Source organism: Triticum aestivum, chromosome 3B (assembly GCF_018294505.1).
Source record: "Triticum aestivum cultivar Chinese Spring chromosome 3B, IWGSC CS RefSeq v2.1, whole genome shotgun sequence".
Taxonomy (NCBI): domain Eukaryota; kingdom Viridiplantae; phylum Streptophyta; class Magnoliopsida; order Poales; family Poaceae; genus Triticum; species Triticum aestivum.
Window position 1 is genome coordinate 282,271,703 of NC_057801.1, and position 7,607 is coordinate 282,279,309.

Consider the following 7,607-nt stretch of genomic DNA (forward strand, 5'->3'; position numbering starts at 1 on the left):
AATCTACGAAATCCTACGCACCTACGCACCCTAACCAAGGGGAAGAGTGATCACTCCAATAGCAAGATCAGTTGACTAGAAGCTAGACCCATGGAGGCGATGAGCGCGAGCATCAGCCAGCTATGCCAGATGGTCCATGACGCCGGCCTGCGGCCCGGCACCGAGGAATGTCTCCAGGTAGTGCTTGAGGCCGCCAGGGCGAGGGGCCGCTTGGATGACAGCTTCATCTCCTTGTTCGACGAGGTCCTCGTTGGCTTCCTCGACAAGTTCACCATTGTCAAGAAGCTCGCGGATGACCTTGACGTATGCCTCTAGCCCACGCGCCCAGGCTCTGTGATGCCTGCCACCCTCAACGGCCTCTATGCTGACAACCTCTTTGACGCACTAGTGGCCCTGCGACTGCCCGTCGTCGCACCGGAGAATGTCCACCTCGAGGTCGCGCTCCTCGCGCAGTGCCTGGTGCAGCAAGACACCATCGACATAATCACCCACGTCTACGCGCAAATCGTCCACAAGGACTACTACATGAAAGAGGAGGACAATAGGACGCTGGCATTCTTGGACCGCAGGGCAACCTTGGACGGCATTATTCAGAAGCACGTTGAGCTTGCCGCCAATGCCGCTGCTCCTCACACATCGGTTGGTGACCCGGTGCACTAGGGCGTGAGGATGTCGTTGATGGATCCGTATGTATTTTTATCTTTTCGTCAAATCCATGTAGTAGTATATGGTACTACTAGTAATTATCTTACCTTTCGCATCAACTTCATAATGTTCATACGTACTCCATGCATGAACCGCGCCAGACCCAAACTTCTCATTACTATAGGGAAAATCGTTATTTCTATCTATCGGTCGCGCCATGGAGCAGAACCAAATTTTACAAGTTACAAGTTCAAAAGGAAAAGCCTGCCGTGTTCGCGTTGCACCCCCACACGGTTGGTCCGGCACACTGCTCAAGGGAGAATGCCTGCGGTGTTGCATTTTCACTTACAAGTGGGACTGTAGTTGAGCAAACTGACTATCAACAAACCCCCACCCCGCCCACCATGCGATGGCTGAGAAAACAGGAGGGAGAAGAGATGGTTGTAGCACAGACTCCAAGAAAATTGGTGTCAGATGGGACTCATGTGGGTGGCGTGTGCCGTACTGCTAGACGTGAATGCTAGTAGTTATGGCCCATTCCACCCCACTATATCGAGGTGCTGGTTACGTAGAACAAATTTCCTGGAGTCTGTGCTCAACCCTTCTCTATCTCTCTTCTCAGCCAGCCAGCAGACACGCGGAGCCCATCGTCTGTTTGCTCATATGCGGTCCCACATGTTAGTGAAAATGCAAGAGGACCCACTAAACATGCACATCATTCACCTCGATGTGCTAGTGATGAAAAACAAATCCAATAAAGATATTCGGTGGCCGCTTTTGGAGTTACACAAGAGTAGTAAGATTCTATTTATAGTTTAACCCAAGATGCACATCACGTGGCTTCAACTACCACTCTATTTTCTTGCATGACACGACCTGGATGCTGGATGTCCCACGTGTCGGCAAAAGGAGGAAGAACTCGACCAAATATTCGGTTGTGGTCTCGTATTAGATTAGTTGTGCTAACTTAAAATTTTATTGTGTAGAATGGATGCAAGTTTTGGTATTGGTAAGAAGAGTGCATCGATATATTGATAGAGCACAATTTAGTAGATGTTCTAGCACTTTTAGCTAGCATAGAGGCTAGAGATGAGACTAGTGCACTTGTTGATAGAATAAAGGCTAGACATGAGACTAGATGCGAGGAAGCAACGTCTACTTCTTTACACTCGAAGAAGAAAGAAGCGCGCAAGATCGAGCCTCCGTAGATCAACAATGAATGCATCGAGAAGGCACTAATCCAATTTACAGGAGCAGTTATGGAAGTTGGATATCTTCTAAAATGTATTCTTGTGGTTCTTGTTTTCTTTGGTCTTGCTTTTCTAGTCAAATTTTGGTGATGTATTTCCATGTACCAAAAATCAATGATGAAAAAAACATATGTGTTTGCAAAGAAAAATGTACGCGACCGGGATGCATCCGCGCGTTTGGCGCACGACCACCGCATCCGAGAAATGGCCCAGACACGACCCCATTGCCCTACCCAAACAGACAGAATTCGGGCAAAACGGAGGTCCGTTTGGGGTCGTGCATTGGTGTTGGCCTTACAAGTGGGACCGCAGTTGAGGAAACCGACTATCGGCAAACACCCACCTCGCCTGCCGCACGATGGCTGAGTTAGAGAAACCACGAGGTTGAAGAGACTGTTGTAGCACGGACTCCAAGAAATATGGTGTCAGATGGAAGTTGTGCTAGTGGTGTGTGCCGTACTCCTAGACGTGAATGCTTGTTCTGGCCCAGGCCACCCTACTACTCCTACTATATAGTAGTAGTATCAAGGATTCGCGATGCTGGTTACGTACAACAAACACATTAACATATGGCCCACCTCACACTATGGCCAAATTTCCTGGAGTCTGTGCTAGGTTAAAAAGTGTTCTTTGTGCGGGTGGGTGGCTGGTCTCGAGTTTAAAACTTGTTGTGTTACGTATACGTAGACATAGAGATAGTGCAGTAGTTCTGAAAGTTTGAACCCAAACATCAGAATGCAATTTCTACTGGACTCATCCGAGGACCTAGGATGATGGGATTCACAGCTACAGTAAAAACACACGGCCAACACGCGAAGCATGTGAAGCTAGTACAAATAGTGAACTATTGTTGATTGGCCTCATCCGATAACCTGTTGCAATGCACATACAATTATGTATTCAGAAAATATTTTTTTGCCTCGTCGCAGCACCCACTCAAAGAAGCGACTCGAAAGCCATTCATAAATTTAGTAAGTTTATCACAGGCATATCATTTTATTACATACAACAGGTCACCAACCCACAACGACAAGGAGGATACATTATAAATACTAAAGTTTTCATCACACAACAAATAACAAGGAATGAAATGAACTTCAACTCAACAAATCCTCGGCATTGGAAATGCTTGCTTTGAACCACAAGTGATTCTCTGGGAAGGGCCATCTATTGTCAATCTCGAGACCAGTGCAGGACTGATCATCCAGGCTGAAGTGGCCTACTATATCAGTACCAGGGTAGGGAACCACCAAAATGTCTGAGGTATAGATATAGTTGCTTCTCATAAATGGTAGTAACGTTGTGTCAACAGCAGTTGGATCGCCTTTCACCATCATTGGATAGTTTTGTCCAAGGAAGAGCGAGTTTTCTCCAAGACTATCAATACTGTACCAGGGAGAAGGTGTTGGCGCTAGCACACTAGTATCCATCCTGAATACCATGCAACCGGTGTTGGAATAGGTCCGGAGAGTGCGACCATGAGAGATGACACATGCTCCCTCAGTAGTAACATCAGCAGTGCGTTGTATATAGACAAGAAGGGGTGATCCATCGGAATAAGTTGCTAGGCGCCACTGAGTATATGGGCCCTGCTCGTCCTCATGCTCGTGATCATCACCATCGTCATCTCCCCCTTGGTTATAAATTTTTTCAAGTAAAGGTGGTGAAATGTTCACAGGACCTTGAAACACAAGAAGAAGGTTAATTGGTAAAGGGAAACTTGCTAACCCGCATGCATGTGGATGAAACAATTATAATTATGGTGGAAGCAAACGTATCGAAACTATGAGGATCCCATGCAAAAACAGTGCCATGAGTGGTGGAAGCAAACACAAGACCCTCATATTCAATTGCATCACAGTACACATCCGTGTACAGAAACTGATTTTTTGAGCAATATCCATCCAGTCGAACCATGAAGGACGACAACAAGCTTGTCGAAGATAGCAACAACTACATAGTTCCTGTAATACCAAGAGCGGTTGGGAACTCGACAAATTGCTATCTTCCGTAGAAGACAGTCACCATGATCGTATTTGAGCGTGCGTAGAATACCGGTGTGCTCAACCTCTGGGCAGTCTGCTGAGATTTTTGGAAGTGGAACCCGGTGACAAGTGTACACATTCACAAGTTCCCACTCGCAGTTGTACCCAATATAAACAACCCAATCTCCATTTGCACCTGCCCAAGCCTTGCCCTCAAGCGATGGCATCTTAACATCATACGTATCATTATCAAGCGGCATCAACTTGCACAAGGCGAGGCCTCAGTCGTCCCCGGGCCAATCAGTAGGGTCACGGCGAAGAAGATAGGGGATATAAAACCGCTTCTGGACCCTAGGGTTCCTTGTAATGATGTTATTAGTTGAGTCGAGAATGGTCTTGAATGAACTTGCCATGCTAGCCGAGGTGATGACGTCACACCGATCAATGAGTTCCTCCACCACGTCATCTTTCAGATCGGGGCAAGAATAACGGGGTCGTTTCCGGCCTGTTCCCTCCGTGGAGAAGATGATCGAACAATTGCAGAAGGAAGGGTGAAGGCAAATGGAGGAGGGAGGAAGAACGTGCGACAGTAGTTCCAAATCGAGAGGGAAAGGCGAAGAGTTGGCAGATGGTTGCCAGTTTGCCACAGTACACTAAGAGGCGCCCCGGCCTACACGCCCGTTTGGAAATACTAGTAGAAAAGGACTCGCTGTCGCCTCACTGACATGTTGGAACGGGACCACATGTCAACAAAACTTGGTGTGTAATTTCTCGTGCAAAATGCGATCTGGCCGCGTTGGCCCGAGGTGTCGCATTAGTTATCGACCTTTATTTTTTTAAGATACAATCTGAGTGGATAGCTCCTGTGGTCATCACACATGAGTGGATATATAGGTGGGCTAGGTGGGCTGGCGGCAACAATCTGAGTGCTAAAAGGGTTGATCCAATGCTTGGTTTTGTTTGGATTTTCCAACTATGACCATTGGATAGAATGAATCAATGGCTTACGTTCAAAGTTATTCTCATACTATAGAATGGTATAGGAACGTGGGGAGATTTGGTTGATTTTATATCGCCGATTAATATAAAATATTATGAGTGCAAACGCTCCACCACGACGTTAGTTGCTCCTTCTCGGTCGTCGGGAATCTATGTTCTTATAGTCTTTCGTTTAAGACATGAGCTTTGTTCATCCTTTTGCTGACACGCGGGCATCTATATGCCTCCATTTTAAAAATCATACTATATGCCTCAATGACACACTGGACATCTAGCATCAAGGTGGCGTGTCATGCAAGAAAATGGAGATATGCAGTGCGTAAGTGAGTCGTGCACTTCGATGACGCCTAGTACTATGCAATATTTTTAATCCTCGATGGCACATGAATAGTGCATGTACTCAATGACAGAGCATGGGATGGTAGCCATGGACATGGTCGGCCCTTTTTGAAGAGAGTACTAATAAATAACTTTGATGTGTCCCATCAACTCGCAGAATGACGAGAAGCTTGCTTACCTTCTCCCTCGCCAACACGTGCGCGGTGGCTCACAACACGAGGTGAAACTTTTGCTTACAAGTGGTGGACGTGCAGCGGTTCATTTGGTGTCAGATTGCCAGAAGTACTACTGTAGTACCATCATTATTGTTCGACTTCCGGAAGAGGAGAAGAGCCAAGCGCAAGGTCACCCACTAACCTAGTATAGTACTACTATAGCCAAAGCTGGTCCACCTTTTTAGAGCATGGTTAATTAACATAGGGGGCTCTTGCAGTGGCACATCATCTAGAGCAAGTACTCTCTTCGTAGGAACGAAGGAAGTGAAACAAAAGTTGGAGTGGATGCTAGATTGCCAATTAAAACATGATTACATAGGGAAAAAGTCCTATAGCATTCTATCCTAGGAATCAAACGACCAATGTAGGAAAATTATGAGGGGGGTCTCTCCAATAGTGTTCCTCGGCTCGCACCTAGCATCACGGTGGTCGAACTTGGAGTCATTCATCTGGTACACTTGGCATCTCAGATCTGTACACAAGGTGACGTGACCTCTCACTTCGTCCGCCATTTGAAGTGGCGCACCGATGGAGGACTAGAATTCTACAATATTAGGTTGGCTCTATGTGATGTGGCAACTTTATATACTAACTGGATGCTAGCTATACTACTACGGTACTCACACTCCAAGAAGTGACTCGAAAACCATTCATAAATTGAGTCTATGACATGCATTTGCAAATGTACCATTCATTACATACAACAAGTCCTCAACACACAACGACAATGAGGATGCATGTTGGATTATAGATTATTTCCAACAAAACATTCTAGTAAATACTGAAGTTTTGATCACACAACAAATAACAAGCAATGAAATGAACTTCAACTCAACCAATCCTCAGTGTTGGAAACGCTTGCTTTGAACCATAAGTGCTTTGGGAAGGGCCAGCTATTGTTAATATCAAGAGCAACACAGGACTGATCATCCAGGCTGAAGCGGCATATATAAGGAGTAGGGTAGGGAACCACCACAATGTCCGAGGTATAGATACAGTTGCTTCTCATAAATGGTAGTAACGTTGTGTCAACAGCAGCTGGATCGCGTTTAACCATCATTGGATAGTTTGGTCCAAGGAAGGGCGAGTTTTCTCCAAGACTATCAATACTGTACCAGGGAGAAGGTGTTAGCACTAGCACACTAGTATCCATCCCGAATACCCTGCAACAGGTGTTGGAATAGGTCCGGAGAGGGCGACCATGGGAGACAACACGTGCTCCCTCAGTAGTAACAATCTCAGTGCACTGTATACAGACAAGAAGAGGTGATCCATCGGAATTAGTTGCCAGGCGCCATTGAGTATATAAGTCCTGCTCGTCCTCATGCTCGTGATCATCACCATCGTCATCTCCCCCTTGGTTATAAATTTTTTCAAGTATAGGTGGTGGAATGTTCACATGACCTTGGAAACACAAGAAGAAGGTTAATTAGTAAAGGGAAACTTGCTAACCCACATGCATGTGGATGAAAAAAATTATAACTATAGTGGAAGACAAACATACCGAAACTACGAGGATCCATGCAAAAAACAGTGCCACGAGTGGTGGAAGCCAACACAGGATCCTCGTATTCAATTGCATCATAGTACTCATCATCTGTGTACAGAAACTGATTTTTGAGCAATATCCATGGACGAACCATGGAATCAGTAATGACGGCAACAAGCTTGTCAAAGATAGCAACAAATTCATAGTTTGTGTAATTCCAAGAGCGGTTGGGAACTCGACAAATTGCTATCTTCCGTAGATGACAGCCACCATGATCGTATTTGAACGTACGTAGATCATCTGTGTGCTCAACCTCAGGGCACTCTGAGATTTTTGGAAGTGGAATCCGCTAACGAGTGTACACGTTCACAAGTTCCCACTCACAATTGTACCCAATCTCCATTTGCGCCAGCCCAGGCATTACCCTTAAGCGATGGCATCTTGACATCACACGTATCATTATCAAGCGGCATCAACTTGCACAAGGCAAGGCCTCCGTCGTCCGCGCCCATGCGAACAGGCTTATAGCGAAGAAGATAAGGGAGATCAAACTGCTCTTGGACCCTTGGGTTCCTTGTAATGATTTTATTAGTTGAGTTGAGAATGGTCTTGAACGAACCTGCCATGCTAGCCAAGGTGATGTTGTCGCACTGATCAATGAGTTCCTCCACCATGTCATGTTTCA